The sequence below is a fragment of the Leopardus geoffroyi genome, chromosome A1, assembly GCF_018350155.1.
Source record: "Leopardus geoffroyi isolate Oge1 chromosome A1, O.geoffroyi_Oge1_pat1.0, whole genome shotgun sequence".
Taxonomy (NCBI): domain Eukaryota; kingdom Metazoa; phylum Chordata; class Mammalia; order Carnivora; family Felidae; genus Leopardus; species Leopardus geoffroyi.
Window position 1 is genome coordinate 176873974 of NC_059326.1, and position 22889 is coordinate 176896862.

The following is a 22889-nucleotide window of genomic DNA, read 5'->3' on the forward strand; positions in this document are numbered from 1 at the left end:
TGCTTTGGACTCGGGCGCTGAGGGAGAGAACATCATTGAGATCTCCCTGCTGCATGGATGGGAAGGGCTGGGGGTGGGGTGCAGCTTTGGGGGAAGATCAAGAACCTGTGAGCCACAGTAGCAAGGGCACCGTAGCTTCAAATGCCATCTACAGAGCTGACGTCATGGAAATGGGGTTTAATGCTGCGGAAGTGAACGAGCAGGGAGTCAGTGTAGGGAGAGAGGAGAGGCGACGGGTGCCTCCGGTATTTAGAAGTTGCTTGGGAGAAGAGAGGAAGTTCAGTTTCATTTTAGCCGGAGGGGTGAGTGATTTACAATGACCTTTTATTGAGTGCTTCTGGTGTACCAGGCACCACACAAGGCATTTTAGACGCACGATCATTTCTTCTCATAATAGCCTTGTGAGATGAGCATCGTTTAAAGCACGACACCACGAGGGCTCGGGAGAGGTGAAGTGACTTGCCCAAGGTCACACAGCCAGGAAGTAGGACGACTGGCTTTTGAACCTGGTCCATCCTCCCCTCTAACCCCCGCCCCTGAGAAAATCTGCCGGGGAGTTCCTGTTTGCTGTCACGTCTTGCCCCGCTCCCCCACAGACTGAGGTCTCCCCTCTTTGAAGGGAAGCCATGCAGCTGTTTTTTCCTGACAGCTGTGAGGCTGTCTCTAAGGGAGGAAGCATTTTGTTGCCTATCCAGCCCCTTCCAGGAAAGAGCCCCTGAATTGCAGGATTCCACCCACCCATCTCCTCTGACATGCAAAATTAGACCTGGCCGCTCCCAGAGAAAGCTCTTTGGCTCCCAGCATTCCTCCATTTCTCCTTCTCTGAAAACAGCTCCCAACAGGATGGGGTTCAGTATCTTCCGGCCCTGATCCACTCCCTGGAAGGGTGCCCACGCGCACTTTCCATGCTCATAGCTGCTGTTAACAGAAATCAATAGCAATCTCTGTGAGTCATCAAGAGCCTACTGGGTGCCAGGCTCTCTCCATACATCATGGCCAGTTTCCCTGGTAAGACTGATATTTCCGTCCTCGTTTGTAAAATGAGGAGTCTGAGGCTCATTGGGGTGAAGGAACCTGCCCAAGGTGACACAGCTGGGGAGCAGCTAAGCCAGGATCTGGCCCACCATGCATCCCAGCGCCGGGCACAGGGCTACCCAACCCGTGCTCGATAACAATGACTTTTTGAGTGGACTCCAGCCCACCCTTGGGGTCTGACCACAAAACTTCCTCCTGCTTCTGTGCTTCAGGGTCATGAACACAGGCCAAGCTGAAAGGCACAAAAGGTGTTGCTCCCCTGGCCCCAGACCCTGCTGCTAAGCTGTAGGTGTCCAACATCCGTCCCTCGTGCCCGCTCTCTCTGTTCCAGCCTCGCCCTCCCACAACTGGCCCAGCTCAAGCTGAGACAGGGCCCCAGAAACCCTCTATTCCCCATTCCACCTTAGGTCTATTTCTTCCTTCAGCAGCCCAGGGCCTGGAGAAAGGAAGATGTAGGAGGTAGGGGCCAGTAGGGTGGGTGGGTGCGGCTGGGTGCGGCTGGGTGCAGCTTGGCCAGAAGAACAGAGAAAACTACTTCTCAGAGAGCTAGGAGGCTTGGCATTCTTACTGCTTTAGGCCCAGACACATTCCTCCTCACCCAGCGCAGCCTAGAAAAACAGGTCACTTGTGTTCAATTCAATAGCTAGGTACCCAGTGCCCACCGCTTAGTCTGGGCTGGCTAACAATGGGACAAACGACCCCTCATCTTGGTGGCTTAACACGATAAAGTGTGTTTGGAGTTTGTTTTGTGTTCTGTTCTGTCTTTCGGCACGTTGCCTGGGAAGTACTTTTAAAAACTCCAGCAAACAATTTAAAAGTAGGGTGGGGCAGGTGAATGAAAGAAGAGAAAAAAAATGTTGATGATTTTTGAGGCTGAATGATGGGTGGCGACAGTGGGCTGTTGTACTATGCTCTCTACTTCTTTGGTATATTTGAAATACTTATGCATGTCTATTTCTCACTCATATAGAGTCTAATGTTCATGCTCGTGGCCCCTGGCTCTCCAGGGTGGCTTCACTGCCATGGTTGCTCCAGGACACAGGCTGTTCCATCTTGTGGCTCCTGTGCCATCTTGTGGTCTGAAGATCATTCTGGAGGCATCCAAACAGCAGACTGGGAGAAGAAAAAAAAAGATGGCATGGCTGCTACTTAGCACCTCGTCCTGAAGCGCTGTGCCTCCCTTCTGCTCTCATGGCATTGGTGGGAGCTGGTCACATGACCAGCAAGGGATGCTGGGAGATATAGTTCCGGGTACTTCCCAGCACCGCACCGCATAATGTAAGGGGTACTGGTTGGTCATCTGATCATCTCAGCTACACCCACTGTGTGTTGGGTGTGGGCATGTCAATGGTGATGTCCAAGGAGGTGGCTGGTGTCCCTTGAGGAGATAAAAAAAGGGATCTGTAAGAGGTTTGTAAAGATGAACTTGTGAGTTTTGCTGCAAGGCTTCCCAAGCCAGTCCCATGACGTATCTATAAAATTATCTTGGTTCATGGAACGAGGGAAGGTGTTAGGAAAGACCGCACACAGTCACCAGACCTCTGTGGGCATCTGTCCTTCAACACGCTGGTGCCCCCATCATGATATTCCCCTTCCATATCAAATGTGGCAAAGGAATCATTTTGCCAAATGTTACCATTGAGAGAGAATGGGCAAATCTACAAGGGATTTCTGAATTATTTCCTGCAATTGCACATGAATCTATTATTATTTCAATAAAAATATCAATAAAACGGGGCAGTGGCAAAGGAGAGACACTAGAGGACCCTAAGGCACTGGAAGATGGCCCAGGATGGACCCAGGGCCCCTATCTCCAGTCTCTGCCCCTCTCTCAGTCCCCCCAAGTGGTTGCTCCAAAGTCCCAATCTGCCTGGCTCCTCTGTTGTCCTGCTTAACTCTCTGAGGCCTGTAGGATTCATCCAGTCTCGATCACAATATATCAGGGTCCAACCCCTTCCCAAACCATTTCACTGTCTTCATCCTCTTCTCTCCTCCCCTCCCCCCCCCCCCACACACCTCAATCACTCTGAGCCCTTAGTTGTTTTCCAAACTCACTGTGCTCCCTTGGCTCTTATCCTATGCTATCCCTTTGAGCCCCACCTCACACATGGTAAACTCATACACATTTTCCAAGACCTCTGCCCCTTTGTGTACATCCTAAACTCAGAATTCAATTGTGCCCATTAGTTTGTGGGTCTTTCTCTCTCACTGGACTGTAATCTCCCTGGATGCCAATACCATGGATAATTCACTTTGATGCCCCTAGTTCCCAGTATAAGGCCTGGCAAGGACTAGTTCTCCCTAAAGTGTTAATGGTTGGCTAAATGGAGAAACAATGAATAAAAGAAGAGAAGGAGGAAGATAACACTATGACCTCTGCTTGTCCACTGAGATGGTTGTCAAGTTTAAAGTGTTTTTGAAATGGGCCTAGGGATCACTCTCATGCTGATGACTATTCTCCCTGACTCCCCCCCCATCCCTCCACCTACCCCCTGCTTCATTTAGTCAACGCAACAGAACCTTCTAAGTCCTGGCCAGGCATCATACTACAGGGGAAGACAAGGATACTTGCAATTAGAGAGACATGGGTCAGAGTCTGGGTGTCAACTTCTAGCTATGTGTTCTTGGACAGATTAGCTCAATTCTCTGAGGCTTAGTTTCTTCTGTAAAATCACCTCTCTCCCCAGGGTTGATAGGATTACAAAAAGACTATGTAAGAATGCCTGGTGTAGCTCAATGAATGTTTGTTTCCATCCCATAAAGCCCTCCCTCAGATGGAACCTTCTTTCCCTTTGGATTTTTTTTAAAGACTTGTGTTTTTTTAGAGCAGTTTTAGGTTTACAATAAAATTGAGAGGGAAATACAGAGATTTCCCATAGATGCATAGCCTCCCCCGTTATTAACGTCATTCACCAGAATGACATTTCTACCAGGAATGAGCCTACACTGGCACATCATTATCACCCTAAATCCATAGTTGACCTTAGTGGAATTGTACATCCTGTGGGCTTGAACAAATGTAACGTACCCATCATTATAATATTCTACAGAATATTTTCACTGCCCTTAAAATCCTCTGCCCTCTGCCTATTCACTTGTCCTCACCTGGGCCCACTCCTGTCAACCAGTGATCTTTTTACTGTCTCCGGTGTTCTGCCTTTTCCAGACTTCTCAGACTGGTTTCGTTGACTTAGTAACATGTATTTAAGTTTCTTCTATGTCTTTTTGCAGTTTGATAACTCATTTCTTTTTAGTGCCGAATAATATTTCATTGTTGGGATGTACCACCATTCATTTATCCATTCACTTACTGATGAAGAACATTCTGAGTCCTTCTGGGTTTGGGCAATTATGAATAAAGCCACTATAAACATCCACATTCAGATTTTTGGGCAGACATGCATTTTCCATTCTTTGGGTAAATTCCAAGGAGCTCAATTGGTGGATGGGATGGTAAGAGTGAGTGTAGTTTTGAAAGAAACTGCGAAACTGTCTTTCAAAGTGGCTGTACCATTTTGCATTCCCACCAGCAATGACTGAGTTCCCCTTTGATGCTTTAGTGAATGAATGCTGAGCACCACATTGTTCACGGATGTTAGCCCATGTTCCTGGGGTAGATTGCTAAATCCTGGAAAGCAACCGAAGCACTCCATTCAACAAAAAGCACACAGAGGGAGCTCCAGTGGGAGGTAGAGCTATTATTAGGATCATTTCCCCCTTTCCTGAGGAATGCCCCCAAAGGTTCAGGGTAAAGAGACAACCAGCTACCACTTTGGAGCACCCCCTGTATGCTTTGCATTTTACATATTTTTTTCTTTTTTCTTTCTTTTTTTCTTTTTACCTAGGCTTCATACCCAGTCCAGGGCTTGAACTCACAACCCTGAGATCAAGACCTGAAGTGAGATCCGGAGTCAGAGGCTTAACTGACTGAGCCACCCAGGCACCCCTATTTTACATATATTTTCTAATTTAATCCAAACTAGAACTTTTAAAAGGAAATGTCCTCATTATTGCTATTTTAATATTTTTTAATATTTCAAAAATTATTATTTATATAATAATAAAAATTATTTATTTTTTAAATAAATGAGATGTCTTATTCCATTTCTATTCCTAAACCCCCCCTCCCTTAAAGAAGCATTTGTAATAGTGTCTGGTGTATCTCTCCAGAGTTTATTTCTGTAAATACAAGAACATATTCTTAAATCTCCCTTTTCTTGTTCAAAAAACATGTATCTCATACTGTCCTACACTTTGTTCTTTTTACCCTATAATTTACCTTGAAGATTTTTCTATACGACACACAGAGAATTTCCTGACTTTGTTCTATTGGATGGGGGTATCATAATGTATCTAACCAGTCCCCTGTCAAGAGAATTTCAGGTCGTGGAAATCAAAGCCCAGAGTGGGAAGGTATTTCCCCAAGGTCACACAGCCAGGAAGTAAAAGCAAGGGTAGGAGAAAAAAAGCAAGGGTTGTTCCTCAACCTAGAGAAGCTTCACTACATCTCCCTGGAAAACAGAAAGTAGAGAAGAGTTGTAAACTGTCTTGTAAACTGTCCCCATTTACTGAGCAATTCCCCTGGCTCAGGAAGCTGGCTCTGGGCACCCAGAAACATCTGAAGGAGGATTAAAAACCCTGGATCCCGGCATCACCTCAGTGGTCAGAAATGTTGGTCCTGGAGAGGCTGCCTGGGCCCCAGTTCTGGCCCTGCCATTGAGCAGGTATATGAGCTTGACCATAAGACTTAAATTCTCTGAGCTTCAGCTTCCCTATCTGTAAAACAGGGATAATAGTCATATTAGTCAAGGTTCTCCAGAAGAATAGAACCAATAGGAGACATATATATATATATATATATATATATATATATATATATATATCAGAAAGAGAGAGAGAGATCTATATATGCCAGAATCCATAAGACAGGCCAACAATAGGCTGGAAACTTGGGCAGGATTCCTATACTACAGTCAAGGCAAATTCCTACTTTTCTTTGAGAAATTTGTTTGTTTTTTAATGTTGATTTATTTTCGAGAGAGACAGAGACAGAATGCGAGTGGTTAGGGGCAGAGAGACAGGGAGACATGGAATCCGAAGCAGGCTCCAGGCTCTGAGCTGTCAGCACAGAGCCCGATGCAGGGCTCGAACTCACGAGCTGTGAGATCATGACCTGAGCCGAAGTCGGATGCTCAAGTGACTGAGCCACTTAGGCGCCCCGGGAATTCTCAGTTTTTGCTCTTAAGGCCTTCAATTGATTGGCTGGGGCCCACCCATTTAGGGAGGGTAATCTCTTTTCCTTAAAAGGCAATTGGTTATAGGTGATAACCATCACAGCACTCTCTAGTTCATGCTTGCCTAACAACGGGGCACCCCAGTCTAGCCGAGTGGATCCATGAAAGTAATCACCCCAACATTAGATGAAAGCCCGCATGAGAGAAAACTGCGAGAAAACTTGATGCGTAAATGCCAAATAAGGGTTAGCTGTGGGTATTGTGAGCTGAGTGGCTGCAGGTGTTAGAAGATGCATCAGAACCCTTGGTGTGGGGCCACCTGGGCCAGGCCCTGGGGACATAAAGAGGATGAGGCACTCTTAAGGAGCTCAAAGACCAGGGCCTGCGGAGACAGAAATGCAGACAATGACAGGACTGCAAAAATGCCTCTGCCAGATGGAACACAGAAGGCTGTGGAAGCCCAGGGGCAAGGAAGGGAAGGCTTCCTGGAGAAGGTGACAAAAGTAAAGGTTAAAGCAAAATTAGCCAAGTGAGAAAAGAAGAGCAGGCAAAAGGGCAAAGGAACATTCCAGGCAAAGTATCAGTCAGCACAAAGGCACAGAGCGGGGAGCCTGGGTGGCTCAGTTGGTTAACTGACTTCAGCTCAGGTCATGATCTCTCCATTTGTGAGTTCGAGCCCCACGTCAGTCTCTGCACTGACATCTCAGAGCCTGGAGCTTCAGATTCAGTGTCTCTCTCTCTCTCTCTCTCCTTCCCCCACTTTGTGCTCTATCAAAAGTAAATAAATAAATATTAAAAAACAACAACAACAACAAACAAAGGCACAGAGGTGTGAGAGAGGCAGGAACTGGTACTGGGCAGGGGCCCCAGTGCTGGGTGGGAGAGGGAGCCGGACCCATCACAAGGGGCGTGGTGGGCCTTCCTCCCATCAGGATGACTTGGGTGAGCACCCGCTATGTGCCAGGCACTGTGCATGAATTACTGATGTGTACCCTCCCAGCTCTCAGAGGAGGCAGGTGCTATTACCTGGTTAGGTAATTTTCAGTCACACAGCGGAAGTGGTTGGTTGAGCCGCGAGTCCAGACAGCTGGCTCCAGAGCCCACGAGGGGGTGACATAGCCACAGGGAGACCCGAAAGGGCTGCTGGGATGGCTAGGGGGAGGGGGCAGGTTGGGTTTGTTACATCTGAGGTGATGTGGAGAGTCAAGTGGAGATCAGGGGCACATAGCCACAGGGGGGCTGAAGACAGGACCTTGCACCCACCCTCAGCAGTGTTCATGGGGCACATGCCAGACTGTGTGTTCTGCAAGAGGCATCCCTTTAAATCCACGCAGGCATCATTCATTCATTCCATCAGCCCCAGGATCTGCCTCTGGTTCCCGTGTGTGTCCCCCACTTCCTGCTGCAATGGCTCTAAAGCTCCCTTGGCCATGATCCCTGCACCCAAAACCCCGATTCCTGTTTTTATCTGCCATTCATTCTAGATTCTCTGCCCTCCAGCCCTTCCTCCCCCCCACCCGCTTTCCCTAGAGGCTTCCTAAGCCCCAAAGGCCACAGAGGATGAATGACATCATCTGTGTTCTGGACCTTGCGGGGCCCAATTATCAGGCTATAAGTGGAAACGCCCTACATTTTCCCACAGGAAAGGCCTCCCTCACTCCTGACCCTGCAATGCTTCTGGGGATCTTGGCAGAGTCCTCCTGCTCCTGCCTGCAGTAAACTGAGCCCCCTCTACATGGACGTGCCATTCAGGCATCTTTTTATCCACCATAGACCCTCTCAGCTTCTTCCAACGTGGGTACACAGTGGCTTTCGGCGGAAGGGAGGCAACACCATGAAATCATTAAAACCAGCAGTCTGGGAACCCGGTCGACCTAAATTCATGTCTAACTCCTCCCCTTTCCACCTGTGTGGACTTGGACAAGGAGCTTCCCAGCTCTGGGATTCTATTGTCTCACTTTGAATTGGGAATCATACAAGACATCATCTCATTAAATCTCTTGAACAGTCTTCTGAGGCATAAGCAATGTCCCCACGTCACAGATGAGTAGCCAGGCCTAGGGAAAGTTAGACGTTTGCTCAAGGCCACTGGTTAGTAAACAGTGGAGCCAGGGCCTGGATTAGAACCCCTGTGGTCAGGGTTGCTCTGACCTGCCAAAGAGCAACCCGGAGAGGTGGGGAAGGCTTCCCACAACTAGACTTGCTGAACTTGGGGCTTGGGTGAAGTGAGGCAAGGTGTCAGGGACGCCGAGCTTCCAGAACTGGCTTGGCCCTCCTTGGCTGTGGGGCGGGCGCAAGTTAATTTCTCAGGACTCAGCTTTCCCAGCTGTAAATGGGGCTGGCAGGCCGCACCGCAGAGCTATCGTAAGGATCACAGAGTGAAAGAGTTCACACCTCCACCATTCCTGCGTCGCAGCGCTGGTTTTTAACACGCTCACGTCCCCCTGCCCTATTCACAAATAGGTTTTGTTTTTTTTTTTTTTCCTTTAAATGGATTGCAATATATTATCCAAATGTATTTTTTGGAAATTTATTGAAACCAATTTCATATCACACCTGAAAAAGAAGACAGGGCACATCTGCCATAAATAGAAGGTATTTAGACGGTGAAGCCAAGGCAAGGCTCTGCACCTGCACCTGGTGTCAGCGTGTTAGACGCACCTCCGCCAGTCTGCCTGCCTCCAGTGCACTTCCTGCCCCTTCCTGACGCAGGGCCGGGTTCTGTAAGGCCAGGTCGGGGACCTCAGGGCATCTTGTCACCTTCTTTCAAGCCCACAAGGGATGTCCTGGGTTGGCGCACAGTAGGTGCTCAAAAACCTGAGCTCCTCTCTCTGGCCTCACTCTCCCAGGAACAGACATCTCACGGGAAGAAACTGGCCTTCTCCCTTCAAAACACAAAGGGGCCACAGCAGCAGCCTCCAGCCAAACTCCTACTCCCTCACCACCACCACTTACTGCCTCGAAAGAGCACTGAGGTTTGCTGCTGACCGTGACTAAACACGGCATGTGGTGTGGCAGGCCACGGCACATCGTCCCTGGCAATTGTTTTGAGCCTGCTGTGCACCTGCTGAGCACCTGCTGTGCTCTAAGACCTCTATGGCTCCTTATTGCCCAAAAGAATATGTCTTCCTCAGCCTTCCAACAGCATTCTCCTCATTCTCAGGTACATTCTCTGCCACTTTCCCTGGAATCTGAATCCTCTTTTGGCTGTACTCTAGGCTGAATACCCTTGGGCAAGGCATTCAAAGTCCCTGAGACCCAGAGCCCCAGGAAAGCAAGAATTTCCATTTCATTGGCTTGTCATTGGGCCCCTGACCACAGAATGTCCTCAGGCAGCGCTGTTCCTGCCTCCCAATGGGTTCCTAAGACAGCTGCGCTCCTTCAGCAATCTTACATGCGTGTTTTCAGTCTGTATTAGTCTCCCCTCCCTGTGGTCAGCTGTCAATTCAGGGTCACCTCCTCCAGGAAGCCTTCCCTGACTTCACACCAGCTCAGGCCCCTGTTACTGCCCTGGCAGAAACAAGTGCCTCCTCAGAGCACCTCTCTGATTATTCGAGCTCTAGTCCCACGCCTAGGCCGCACATGGCTAGGAGCTATGTCCCTCTGTTGTCCCTGTGGCCCCAGCACTTCACCAGAGCCTGGCACCAGGCAGGAGCTCAGGAAACGATGCTGCTATTAGAATATTAGCACCCACCAACCTGGGGGGGGAGGAGCTGGTGCATTCTCCCCTCCATTCCTTGCTCCTGCTGATGCCCCTACAGGGCATGTCCTTCTGTTTCCTCTCCCCTAAGATACCCACCCCCATCCGGCACCATTTACAAGGCCGTTTTTCTCTTCAGATCCTCACAGCCACCTTGTGAGGCAGGCAGCACAGATGATCACATTTTAGCTACAGAAACTAGGAGGCCCAAGGAGGGATCATGACTTGTCTGAGCTCCCACAGCAGAGAAATGGCTAGATCTTGAGGCAACTGTGGTCTTCAGGCTTCTAGTTTGAAACTCAGCCTGGGTTTAGGGGATCCTCTGTCTGTCAGTCTTCTTCCATCCCCGCTCTAGGATTCTAGTTCGTCTTGGGCTCAACTCGTCACACCGACTGCTTAACTGTACTTTACCTCATTGCAACCCCTGGTGCCATCATTCCCGTTTTAAGAGATAAGAGAAGGACCCACAGGACAGAGCAGGCTGCCCAGACCACACAGCTACTGAGGCACAGAGCTTGGATTCAGATCCATGTGGAGGGAGCTGTGGTATGATCTTCCTGCCTTTACTTCGCTTCTCCTGGAACCAGCAGCCTGGTTTCTGCGGGGGCATCACCCCCATGCATACAGTCCAGTGGGGCTATCGATCACATGCCTCACCCTCCCCTGACCCAGCCAGGCCACTCACACCCGAATCTCTAGCAAGCAGAGGGACACTACACGTGACCGCTGTGGCTGACTCGTTCCTGGAAGAGTGCCCATTTAGTCCCGCCGCCTGGATCCCCAGAGCCCCTGCCCTTTCTGAAGCCTCTGGCTCCTGGATGAGGTCTGGGAGCCAGACAGTATTCTTCCAGTGTATTTCTTTGTGCCGACGTTGGACAGTCTGTTTCTGTTGCTTTCAACCAGATGGACAGACTGCTGCTCCCAAGCTGATGATAAGATCCTGGAAGCCAGAACTTTGTCTCACACTCCTTTCATCGTCTCCTTGTGCCAGGCGCGGAGCAGGGCTCCACGTACACGTTTGAGAAATTGAGCAACACTGGAGCCCCCGGAGGGCAGACCCTCAGCCATTCTTAGTATCGTCTTTACGGGATCTTGTCAATTTCCACATTTTCTACATTAAACCTACCTTGCTTGGTTTTTTCCTAAATAAGTGAGCTAAAGAGCCCTCAAAAAAAAAAAAAAAATATGAAGTGACTGCTGATTCCCAAATCCTCTGTTCCCCTGGAATGTGCAGAATGTGTGGGGTTCCATAGGCAAGTCTCCCACTTTGGGTCCCTCAACGGCCCACTCTCCGGAGCCCCCAAAACAGATGGAGGTCCCTGTTTAGAAACCTGAGACTGGCTTAAGCCAAGGAGAATCTCCCTTAATCTCTTTCCCAAAATTACAGTATATCCACTGGAAAATGAAAAGGTAATGTTCCTGGATTTTAAAAAGATATTTGTCCTAAGCACAGAAGTAATTTGTTTTCTTGTCTATATTTTACTTTAACTTCTTTTTAATTGTATGATTTTAATTGTACATATGTATTACCTGCATGATTAAAAAAAGGTTAGTTTTTAATGAAAACTGAAAAAAAAATCATTTTTAGTCATAATAGAAATCTTGAGTGATAAAGAAGAAAATTAAAATCACCTGTTTTCCCACCATTCAGAGACAATATTAGAGTTAAAATAGCATTCTTTCCAGTCTTTTTTCTATGCCGAATGATGTTGCTTTTAGGCTGTCTTGTTTGTTTTTTCCTCCTTCATGGTTTCTCTTTTGTTCTTTTTTTTTTAAGTTTATTTATTTATTTAGAGAGTAAGAGAGAGAGAGAGAGCAGGAAACAGGCAGAGAGAGGGGGAGATAAAGAGAGAGAATCCCAAGCAGGTTCATCACCGTCAGCACAGAGCCCGATGCAGGGCTCGATCTCACAAACCATGAGATCATAACCTGAGCCAAAATCAAGAGACTTACACTCAACGAACTGAGCCACCCAGGAACCCTAGTTTCTCTTTCACTCTTAAGGTCACCATTTTAAATCATTTTAAAAGTATGTATTAGCTACACATTTATGATTATTAAATGTCACAATATTGTGCAAGTATTATTTATCAGTATACATATGCACATATTTACATATATACCCACTTATGTGTATATAGTTATATGTTCGTATATCTAGATATTTGCTAGATACTTGCAAACACATATAAACACTCATATATTTATTTGGTTTGTTCTCACAATCAAGAGATATTTTTACATGGATATGAAAAGAATATTATGAGTAGTACAAATCTGAAACCTTAAATAGAAATGTCAGGAACTTACAGGCCCCTGGTAATGTATGAATCATAGGGAGGTGGATGAATGTTTTTAGGCCAAGAAGTTGATCAAAGGAGTTGACCATGTCTTTAACTTCATTTTCTTAATTCCATTACATAAATGATTGAAAGCTACATTTTTCAATCTTCTTTGTGAAAGGAAGTAATACGTTAATCTCTTTCTGGCTGTCCTATGGTATTGAAATATACATCCTCCTAACTTGTTCTATTTGCTGACTCTGCCCTATGATTGACCATTTTCTTGTGTATTTGTAGTTTTTTTGTTTTTTGGGGTTTTGTTGTTGTCGTTGTTGTTTTTTATGGTAACCTACCTCATCTTTCCCAAGGGCTGTGATTTCTATGGGGATCCCATGTGCCCTGACTTGGAGAAATGTCTCCAAAAACCAGCTTTACATTTGGTCTTTCTGATGCACCTGAGTTTTTGCCAAGCATGACCGGTTTTTACAATGTTCTCTTGGTCTGGGTCTCCTGTATCAGTTGGACAGTGTAAATTCATCTCCACTCACTCATATGGTACAGGCTTGAGATTCAAATTTTCAAGAAGGTACTTTTTCATTTCCACCCGGAATCTGAATTTGAGACCGTGTGTTGGGTGAAGATTTCCCTCCCCCTCACCTTTCATGGAGGGCTATGGCAGTCGGGATAGGCAAAGTTATGTCATGGTAATAAGCCCCAATTTTCAGCAGCTTAACACAGCAAAGGTTTATTTCTTATACTCTACGTCCATCAGGGATCGGTTGAGAATTCTGTTCCGTGCATCTTCACTCAGGGACCCAGGCTGATGGAGCAGCCATTCTCTTGAACATTCCCTGTCTGGACAATGAGCGCACACATTTAAATATTCTGGAAATATTTGGCCAACAACAGGAGCAGCTATTCCACAGGAAATGCCTTGCTGAGGTCCCTGCTCCATTTAAGTATCCCCGTTCTTCCTGTCTACCACATGCATGCCAAAGCCATGTCTCCTGTCCCAATGGGGATTTCTCTTTACTTATTTGAAGTTCAGCTAAGTGTTTCCAATACTTTTGTTTTATTTTACCCAGAACTTCTAGGCGTCTCTTTGGTTGCGGTGAGGAAGGAGAAGTGTCAGCTCAGTTTGCCATGTTGCCAAAATCAGAAAAATGTATATTGTGTCTTTTACACTGGGAACACGTGGTTTTGTAACGCTTTTTCTTTTAACTATGGGTTATAATTATTTTCCTGTACCTTGTATATTCTTCCCAAGCATAACTTCATTGCTACACAGTAGTGTGTGAATGAATGTACCACTCATTTAACCAATCCCCTCTTGTTGGACACCTAGATTGTTTCCAGTTTCTCCCTATTGACATTAGGGATGCAACATCCTTATATTCAGGAGTGGCTTGCAAATATCTAACAACTGGGATGGTCTGGGTTTGGACACCAACCAGCTGGAACAGGCAGTGGTCATAAACGGCTGGTTTGTCTGTACCATGTGTCCCCACCATGTATACATTTATCTTTGCACACATCCTGTGATTGCCCCTGGATACATTTCAAGAAGTGGGATTTCTGGGTGGCCCAAAGGATAAGCAAACATTTAGAGACTTTTGCACCTGCTTCTACAAGGCTCTGGCCTCATTCCCACTCTGAGAGAATCCCAGCTTTCCATTGGCACAGCTGTTCACTTAGTAACGGGTCAAGAAGGCGCTGGGATGGCATTTCTCACCAGAAACTCCCTGGTCACGGGGTTTGTAGTTTGCTGTCAGAGGGTGATCATGCTAATGACTAATGGAGTGTCCAGGGTCCCTGGAGGAAGCCTAGGCAGGGAAGTTAGAGACGTGAGTAAGTGTACCTCTGTCCCCACAGGGAGGGGTGGCGGGGCTTGTGGCCTGGAGGGGTTCCCAGCAGCAGAGGAGTCAGGATCTTCAAAGACCTGCCCTGGGTTAAGTGCATCATGTCTGAAGCCTGGGTTCCAATCAGCTCCACTTCCAGCTGTGTGACCTTGAGTAAGTCCGTCCTCACTGAGCCTCAGTTTCCTCATCTGTAACATAAGGACACCTCCTCCCAGGGTTGCCTTGAAGCATACGTTCCACAAGATAATGTGCACATCTTTCAGGCACTGGGCAGCCACGCTTCAAGGATGGTAAGGATGAGGCGGTGGGAGGAGCTCTTCCTGTGTGAGGACACACTGGGCGCTCCTAATTCTCTTCTGCAGGCTGAGTGTTCCCCGTCCCCTTTGTGGTGCTTCCAAAGGGAAGGAGGTCAGGAAACCTGGACTGACCTGACCCAGAAGGAGAAGAAACCAGATGTGCACAGCAGGAATTTGCCCACTTGGCCACAGCACCTCATGTTCCTCCAAAAGGATCTCTCCCTACTGTGACCTCTGAGGTTTTCTGTGTTCTGGCCCCTGTTCCCCCCCTGCCCCCATCTCCTACCACCCTTCCCTCGCTACACCACACCAGCCTTCTTGCAGTGTGTTGAACACATCCAGTTCCCAGCCCCAGGGCCTTTGCACCTGCTGTTCTCCCTACCTGACATGCTTTTCTGGATCTTTTCAGAGTTCATTTCCTTGCTTTTTTCAGGCCTCAGCTTCAGTGTCACTTCCTCAGAAAGGCCTTCCCTGGTCACTCCACCTGAAATGGCAGGCTGTCCCTGCGCACCATCCTGTCTCTTGTTCTCCCTGTCCCCTCACCTGCTTGTTTTTTTTTCATAGCACGTACCTTACTTAAAATTATTTCATATGCTCCTTTATTGCTTGCTTATCGCATGTCACCTCAATAAAACACAAGCCCCGTGGGTAGAGATTTTGCTTTGTTCACTGCTGTACCCCCAGCATTCAGCACAGTGCCTGGCACACAGCAGATACTGAAGAAAAACCACTGATCCCCTTTTCACTGAAGCAGGTCCCTTTCTTTCGCTCCCAGGTGGGTCGCTTCACGGCAGTGTGACCTTGGGCAAGTCACTTCCTCTCTCTGCCCCCCACTTGCTCAGCCACACAGTGGGGTTAAGCACCCCTGATACGCGGCACAGCGGGATCGCCACAACACGGCAGTTGTTTAAGACCTGCTGGGGCTCGTCCCCCTCCCAGGGCACATCCTCTAGGGAGCTGTGACACGCGTCACCCCAGAAAGCTTCAGCTTCGCTTATTCAAGGCTGCGGCGGGGTGAAGCGTCTCCCACCTCTTACTCCATCGCCCCACCCCGCTTCCCAGCTGGGCTCTGTGCATGGGTTCCTTCAGGCCCCATGAATAATTGATGATGCGTGGGCCCCTCTCGGCGCTCCTCATAATCACTGGGGGAGAAAGAAGTCTTTCTCTGTCTTGTTTAGATCCCCAGACTTGGCCTCCCTCTCTGTGGATGAGTCACCCAATCTTAATCCTACAGCTCATCTTGGCAGGTGGCTGGAGGCCTCCCCTCGGAGCCCCAGAGGCAGGGCTGGGGAAAAGAGCCTCCCTGGAGTGTGGGCGGTCAGTGGGCAGGACTGGTGCACCCAAGCTGGTCTAGATCATTCTAGAAGCAATCTCAGCTCACCTGCAAATGATAGGCAGAACACCTATTCCTCCCACCGTATCTTTAGACCCAACCCTAAGTCTAGAGCTACCCTGAGGGCAAGCATGTGCCCAGGGGTGGACCAGCTATGCCCCACTGGGAGCCATGCACACTTGTTGGGCACTGGCCATGGGCAGGCATTATGCTGGACATGTCATGAGTCGTATCTCGTTCATCCCTCTGGAGAGCTAGGGGTGGTTGATCTCATTACACAGCCGAGGAGACAACAGGGAAGTAAAGTAACTTACCCAAGGTCACACAGACTAGCAAGTGACAGGTACATCTGGCCCTGTGTCCACATTCTCTCTATGATGCCAGAGAAACCACGCCAAGAATTTAGGGAGAGCTTCTGGAAGTAACCAGAAGTCTATCAAACCAGGGCCTAGAGACACATGAGACTAGAGAGGGCCCGGCCTGTTCCAGGCACCCTCCCTCCCCTAACCCACCAGGACAATGAAAAGACAGCCCAGGGTGATCCCCCATAGCATACCCCCTACTCACCTCCACCTAGGAGCATTTATTCACGACCCCAAAACCCAAGGATGTGACCTTTGGTGCAGTGAATCACACCCCTGACTGAGCACTCCCCTGGGAGTCAAAACTCCTAAATTCTATCATCAGCTCTGTCACAGAACTTCTGTGTGATCGGGCAGGTCATGACTTTCCCATTGCCTCGTTCATGAAATAATAGATCCTGTTGTTCTCCGTTGGGAAATTCAGGTTCTAGAAGCCACGGGGAGATCTTTAAAGCACTGTGGTTTTGGGGCGCCTGGGTGGCGCAGTCGGTTAAGCGTCCGACTTCAGCCAGGTCACGATCTCGCGGTCCGTGAGTTCGAGCCCCGCGTCAGGCTCTGGGCTGATGGCTCAGAGCCTGGAGCCTGTTTCCGATTCTGTGTCTCCCTCTCTCTCTGCCCCTCCCCCGTTCATGCTCTGTCTCTCTCTGTCCCAAAAATAAATAAACGTTGAAAAAATAAATAAATAAATAAATAAAGCACTGTGGTTTTGCCCCCTCTTCTTTCGAGACAGGCGGCCCAGCTCCTAAGTGTGGGGACACAGACACCTCCACCCTTGCCTACATTCTACCGAAATGCCCTCCATCTTCCAACCTTGCCAGCCCAGAGCCAAGGTTCAATGTTCCTGTTGCCTCAAGAGCACGAGGGTTTTGCCACCCAGCATCCTTCCCAACCCTCGGTCCATGGGGCAGTCAGAGAAGCTGACTGACCCCACCCCGCGGTTGACCTGTGACGGACCTGTCCACTTCAAGTGTCCACAGGCCTGACTTGTTCAGGGAGGGCCTGGAACCCAAGATGACCTGTGGGAATGAATTTCAAGGTTTTCCGGAAAATGCTGGAAATCGCTTGTCCCTCTCTGTGCGACGTGAATGAAGCTGTGTCTCTGGGCCCTGCTGGCAGTCACCGTGGGACCACAGATGGAAGGGCTGCCTGAGAACAGAGGCCTCACGGAAGAAGCCGACCCCCAGAATCCATGGAGAGAAACCAAGAAGTCTTGGATGGAGCTACCCTGGGGCTGTTCCGTTACACCAGCCTCTCTTCTGTCACTCGCATCCAAAGAATCCTACCTGGTCCTGGCCCAGCTGGTACCCAGCCGCCGACCAATAAACGTTTACCAAACTGAGGTTTATTTCAGAGCTCAGCACCATGGTCCTACGCACAGTGGTGCCCTTAGGGTCAGTAAATATAACCTGAGGCTGGCGGAGAACACAGCATGTGCCGGGGACAGAATGTGGTCACCCAGGTAGGGAACGTGAAGCCCCAAGAAGAGCCTTGCCCCCAAATGCAGAGTTGGAAAGTGGCCCAGCCAGGACCCAGCCCCAGTTGATCTCAGTATTAATTCCACAGAAGGAAGGGAAGTGGGTTGTCCTATTGCTGGTCAAGGGCCCACTTCCTACAGAAAGAAGGTCTCTCTTTCCCTCCTGGAGTCTCGGCTCCAGAGCGACCTCCAGATCAGCTTGTTTGACATAGTCCAGACATCGGAGGCCTTCTCTCGAAGCCTGCCAGTGGGCACAACCTGAGCCCCCAGCACAGGCCTGCCCACCAAGCGCCCTCAGGGGCCTGCCTGCACCCCCACACCCAAACTGCTCAAAGCCCCTCTGAGGAGCCCCAGCCCTTCTCTCTCCCTTCCCACTTTTCCACAGATCCCACTCCACTATTAAGTGTTCACCGGGAGGCCTTGGGCAAGCTCAGACCTCCAGAGCTGTCCCTCCCACCGGCGTGGCTCTGACAGGCCACTCCCCAGTCTAGATTCCCGCGGGCCTCCCTCTCAAGGCACCGTTAGGAACAGATGCTGAGCTGGGACATTGGAGGTGGCTCCCGAGTGCCCTGGCACAGCACAGCACCTGAGTTTGAAGTAAAGGGGCCCTTGTGAACACCTACTGTATACCAGGCAGTGGGGAAAGTAGGAACAGGACAGAAGCAGTGTCGTCTCCTGGTGTCAGTCTAGTGACATCAGACAATAGCTACCTAACGTCTACAGCCTGCTCCGGTCACGCTTGAGAACCGTCCACCCACCAGCACCCACACAACAACAAGGCGAGATAGAATTTCACAAGCACAAATAAGTCAATGGAAATGCAGAGAGCCTGGGGCGCCTGGGTGGCTCCGTCGGTTAAGCGTCCGACTTCAGCTCAGGTCACCATCTCACAGTTCATGGGTTCGAGCCCCGTGCCGGGCTCTGTGCTGACAGCTCAGAGCCCGGAGCCTGCTTCAGATTCTGTGTCTCCCCCTCTCTCTCTGCCCCTCCCCTGCTCATGCTCCCTCTCTCTCTCTCTCAAAAATAAACATTAAAAATTAAAAAAAACAAAAAAAGGAATGCAGAGAGAAAGCTCTGTAGGGACCCATGTCTGACTGCTAACCACGGTCCCCTCAGAGATGGGGGGTCAGTCGTTCAAAGGGACTTGAGCCTCATCTACAGTGCTTGTGCCTAGAGGAGAATGTACTCTTGTTTGGTTTGTGCTCCTAAAAATTAACTTTTAAAAACAAAAATCAAGTACCTGGCCATAGTTAAACCATAAGTTGCATTTTTCTTAGAGCGTCCAGGGCGCTGACTCTGCCCGTCTCAAGACAAAGAGTGCAGGAAACACAGAGCAGGCGGGAGACAGAGACAGGAGCTCCCCCTACCCACACTTCTAACCACCGCTTGGGAGTGGTACACCCTCTTCAGCCTTGCCCCCAGGGCTTGGGAATTTCCTGGAAGCCTGAGGCATCTTGAGAAAAAGCATCTTTCCATCTTCTCACGGCCTTTGGACAAGTGTCTTTTAATTAATGTTTTCATCATTTTTCTGTATTTTACTAAATCTAACACATGGTGGAGTGTGGGGGGAATAAACCTTCAGAGAGGAGAGGTCAGCGTTTCATTAGGTCCGATACCCATCAGAGTGATGTTTTCTGGATAAATCCAAGCCCAGGGCCAAACAAGCCTTTGACAATTTTTTTTTAAGTTTGTTTATTTAGAGAGAGACAAGAGACAGCACAAGTGGGAGAGGAGGGGCAGACAGAGAGGGACAGAATCCCAAGCAGGCTCCACACTGTCAGCACACAGCCGGACGCAGGACTTGAATTCACAAAACCATGAGATCGTGACCTGAGCCAAAACCAAAAGTCAGATGCTTAACTGACTGAGCCACCCAGCCACCCCAAGCCTTTGACAACTTTTTAAAAATTATTTTGCAGGGGCGCTTGGGTGGCTCAGTGGGTTGAGCGTTCTGACCTTGGCTCAGGCCGTGATCTCATGTTTCATGAGTTCGAGCCCCGCGTCAGGCTGTGTGCTGATGGCTCCGAGCCTGGAGCCTGCTTTGGATTCTGTGTCTCCTTCTCTCTCTGCCCCTCCCCCACTTGTGCTCTGTCTCTCAAAAATAATGTTAAAAAAATAATAAATAATGAAAAATATTTTGTATTCTGTGTTCTAATTGCACAAGAAATATAGGAATATATTCTCTTAAAAATTCAAACAATCTCAATGAAATTAGGTTCCCTCTGCCCCACACTCCGCATCCATTCCCCGTGGAAAGTGGCCGTCCTACTCAACTTGACGATTATCCTTCCAGAACTTTCTTGGGAACTTTCAATACATGGATGCATTGAAATAGGTCATCCTGGTTTGGCTTTGTTTCTCCGTGAATAATGCTGTACATACTCTTCTGCAACTTTTTTTTTCTGTTAACAAGTCTTGCTCACACGAATCTGTTTTGTTATTTTTAAATGCCACAGAGGACCATAGTATTGAAGTGCTGTGCATTATTTAACTATTTAATACGGCGCTATTTAAAACAAAACAAAACAACTTGTATCAATTTGCAAAGAAAAGAAACTTGCCCCTCTCACCCTGCACCCCCACACCTCTGCACCTCAGTTTCCTCGTTTGTAAAACCCAGACATTAGCTTCGATGACGTCTAAAGGCCGTAGCACAGCTTGTGGTTTTAAACATTTCCTCTGCCCTTGTTGAGAGTCCCCCTGCTATGTTGCTTTCCTCTTCAACCTTGGCTTTCTCCAGGTCTGTTTGTGAGTCAGCCAAGCAGAGTGGGGGCCCTGCCCCGACTGCCTGGCTTCTCAGGCTGGATCCAGCTCCTCCGACAAGGCTGTGACAAGAGGATACACACAGCACACCCGGAGCTCCCGCCACTGCCTTAAAATAGTAGGTTCGTCTCACTCCTGTGCTCTTCTAAAGCAGTCACGCTTGGTTTTGTCTGGAACTGTCTGGAAATGGAGACAATGGGCCCTGCACATTGTCTCCAACTCTCAGAAGCTAGGGGCCTCGTGCCAAGGACAAATCCTTTGCATCAAAGGTCCTTTCTGATTAGTGCAAAGGAGTGGGGGACTCAGGCACAAGAGGGAGCCTCAGATGGGCCTAACTGCATGTTCCACTTCCAGCAGGGGGTAGTCAATCCTTCTCTTGTCTTGGTTGCTCCCCAGAAGGACTGCCCTCCTAAGTACCCGGTTTGAGTTTGTCTCTGCAAAGCTCTGTTCCCCACAAGATAACACCTGACATATTCCAAGTACTTTACATCCATAAGCTCATTGAGTGACAGAAGAATCTTATGAGGTAGGTTCTGCTATTATCCCCATTTAGCAGATGAGGAGACTGAGGCCAGTACCCCAGGTAAGCACAGCTACTTAGTGGCAGAGCCAGACCCAGGCAGCCTGTCCTTCAAACTGGAGACCATATACGCCCCATGACCTCACCCTTTTGGAGGGAATGGGAAGATCTTTACAAATTGAGAGTAGTGGTAACAAAAGGACTTACCTCAGAGGACCATAGGATATGGTGGAAGGGCTATTTATGGAGCGAGGAGGCATGGGTCCAATCACAAACTTTTTTCTCACCCCAGGACCTTTGCACATGCTATTTTCTATTCCTAGACCATTCTTCCCATTCTACCCATCCTTCCATCTATCCTTCCTTTGCCTAACTCTTCCCATAACTAACCTTTTATCTTCTATGTGAGGAGTCAGCAAGAATCACTTACTCATTCACTCACTCATTCGTTCATTCACAAAATATGTATCACATGCCTACTGTGTGCCAGGCACTGTGTTATCAACAAGGCACAGCGTCTTCCATGGTGAGGCTTATAGACCAGAGCTGGGTAGAAAACATTCAGCCAAGAGACTAGCACGTAGTAGGTCTTCAGTAAACACAAGGCAGACTTGGAGGAGTTATGGTGAGGTGCGGCTGAGGACATGGAAGTGAGAGGGCCTGGTACCTATAGGAGCACACTGAGCGGTCAAGGGCACTCATCTGCCTCCCCCAACCCACCCCATGCTCTGAGTACCCTCTTTCCAAGACGGTGACAATGGAAACTGCCTTCCACCTCCCCAAACCACTTCACAGAGGAATTGCTGCCAAACCTCCCAGCTCCTCAGGGGGGCCCAGGCTGCTCTGAGTTTTCTGTGCTGTGGTTGCCATGGCAGCGAAGTGGGTTCTCGCCTGCCTGGCATCCTGTCAATTTCATGGATCCCCTCCGTATTCTCTGAGGCCACTCTGTGCCCAGGCCCGTGCCAGACCGGGGACATAAAGAGGAAACAAGCCACTCCTGAGTCCAGGGAGAGCCCAATTGGAAGGAGCCTTGAAGGAGAAGATTGGCTACTCAACTGCACACACACACACACACACACACACACACACACACATTTGCACACATACTCACACTCTAGACCCCAGAGCATAAGGAAGTGATGAATCAAGGCTTTCACAAGCACATGGGGGATGGGGGAGACATACACAGATTAGGAGACAATTCTCTGACCGTGATTCACAGGGCATAGGATGAGAACCCCTTGGGTGGGGGTGCTGCGGTAGCCCAGCTGTGTTAGTTATCACTGACATAACAAATTCCCCCAAAACTTCGCAGCCTAAAACAACAAACATTGATTATCTCACAGTTTCCAAGGGTCAGGAATCCTTAGGGTCAGGAGCAGCTCAGCTGGTGGGTCAAGGCCTTTCATGGGGTTGCAGTCTCTGAAGGGATTGGGGCGTCTTCTTCTGAGCATACTCATGCGGCTATTGGCTGGAGGCTTCAGTTCGTGGTTACGGGGGCCTCTACACAGGGCTGTTCATGACATGGCTTCCCCAGAGCCAGTGATCCAGGAGAAGGAAAGAGTGTGCAAGTGACCAATAGAGCAGCCAAGAGGGGAATCAGTTTTCTATAACCTAATCTAGAAGTGAGACGTCATCACCTCTGCGCTATGCTATTGGTCACACAGACCACCCGGTCCAGTGTAAGAGAAGACTACGCAAGAGAATGAATGCCAACAGGTAGAATCACTGGGGCCATCTTGGAGGCTATCACACTGAGTCATACCCTACCCTCCTCCCCTGCTATTTAAACTCAAATTTCAATCAGATGATCCCTCCATAGCTCCAAGGAGAGCATCTGATTGATTTGAGTTAATCAGGTAACCCCAAATTCCTTATCTGGAATTGGTTTAGAATGTGCAGATGACGGGGCGCCTGGGTGGCGCAGTTGGTTAAGCGTCCGACTTCAGCCAGGTCACGATCTCGCGGTCCGTGAGTTCGAGCCCCGTGTCGGGCTCTGGGCTGATGGCTCAGAGCCTGGAGCCTGTTTCC

The 22889-nt window shown here is 48.9% G+C and overlaps 1 long non-coding RNA gene across 1 annotated transcript in view; it reads right to left on the reverse strand.

The window, feature by feature from the left end:
- Nucleotides 1-303: 303 nt before the first annotated feature.
- LOC123610574 overlaps nt 304-22889 on the reverse strand; it is a 28317-nt gene continuing 5731 nt past the window's right edge. The window contains exon 3 of the long non-coding RNA XR_006718210.1: nt 304-2148. This is a non-coding gene — a long non-coding RNA (uncharacterized LOC123610574). The remainder of the gene's footprint in view (nt 2149-22889) is intronic.